Here is a 1,771-nt window from a genome sequence, read left to right as displayed (position 1 = left end):
AAAAATAAATTATATCTTCATTACCAATGTAGTAAGCATCCACCTGATTTTGGCCCGATCCTGACCCTAATTTTGGCTCTAGTCTTAATGTTAATTTGACCCTGATCATGTATTAGACTTTTACCCTAATATTCACATTAAATTGATATAACTATAAGTCTCGACTTTGACCTTCAGTCATTTTGATCATATTAGACTATGAGTTCACTTTTTATATTATTTTTAAGATAATTTTTATTTTTCGAACTAAGTCATTTTTAGTTCAAAAAAAATTTTGATTTTTTTTTACTAAGGTGAGATAACATATTATCGAACTCATCATGAATATTGACATTTTTCTTTTGCCTCCAATGTGATATTTCACCCAAAAAAAAAAACCCGACTTAGATAGCTATGTTTGTGATATGGAGAGTTTATGATCAGACCGGGTTCATACCTGGTCCGACCCTCGACCCCGGTCGAGATGGAGAAAACCGAATCGCTCCCGAGCGAACCGGATCCAAAAGATGGCTTGCTGAAGAAGAAAGATTATTCTGCTGCAAGCGTGCCCTAATCTTACTTATGGATTAGGGTAATCACCCTGATGACAGCAGACTCAAACTGACGGCTGCGGATAATCATCATCAAAGGGATAACTATCGCATAACCTAACGGTTATCTCAGGAGTCCTCTACTAGCCCAAACTAGTAGAAGTCTATCGCTCAACGGATCTTATTGATAAGATCCAACGACTACCCGAAGAAGGCTCGAGTGCATCCAATGAAGGAGATTCGAAGGTACACTCTATATAAACCTCACTACCATACAAGGTGAGGGACGGATCAATCGATCAAGGAGAATACTATCTGAGACTAAGGTTCAGATCCATACTGATAGACCTAAACTATCAGCGTCCTGCTATCTAGATCACCTTTCCCGTTTCTTCATTCATTAGCTCTGTGCTTCTAGCAGAGCCATTTGTGATTAAGTTCATCAACTGACTTAGCCTTCGGAGGTGGACTCCCGACCCCAGCCGGTCGGGCCACATCTGACGCTTTCGTTTTGCAGGACATCATGTGGAGATCCAAGGGCTGAGCAGATTTTGGACGCATCATTTGGCGCCGTCTGTGGGAAAGACTTGAAAAAGCCATGGTGACTAGATCAGTAGCCGCTGCACAACGCAATTCCGGTGTTCAGATACCTGGGGTGAATAATCCAGATATTCCCCAGGAAAGCCAAAATCCTATCGAAGTGGATAAAGGCCGGGGAGGACGTAATCCTCCTCCGATACAATCCAAGATCAATTGGATCAGGTAAAGATTCAACTCTTGGAGGTGAGCCAAGCACTCCGCTTGCTCACCAGACGAGTGGTTTTACCACAAGAACCTGATCAACACGACTCAGGGAGACGTGCATTGCCACGTGACCAAAGAATGGCTGAAGACCGGAATGTTGATCAGAATTTTCGTGAAGGAGACCGAGGACTTCGGAGGATTGATGATCAACTAAGGCGAGGCGATCGGTTCGATAGACCGCAAGAGAGTACAACCGATTCAAATACAAGGTTGGATTCTGGGGTAAGAACCCACTCACCTTCATGTCAAAAGAACCGTTCGTGATGATCGAGCGAGTTCGTGACGAGAGAAACGTTCGTGAAGGATGGGCTGTTCGTGATGATCGAGTAGCACGTGATGATCGTGTTAATCGAGGTCGTGATCGTATTCTTGAGGATCACCCGACCCAGATTGGTCAAGAATTGGCCAATATCAATGAGAAGTTAGGGCAATTGGCT

This window comes from Hakea prostrata, chromosome 7 (assembly GCF_041222555.1).
Source record: "Hakea prostrata isolate BN-2017 chromosome 7, UWA_Hpros_2, whole genome shotgun sequence".
In the NCBI taxonomy this organism is placed as follows: Eukaryota; Viridiplantae; Streptophyta; class Magnoliopsida; order Proteales; family Proteaceae; genus Hakea; species Hakea prostrata.
This window is presented reverse-complemented; position numbering follows the sequence as displayed.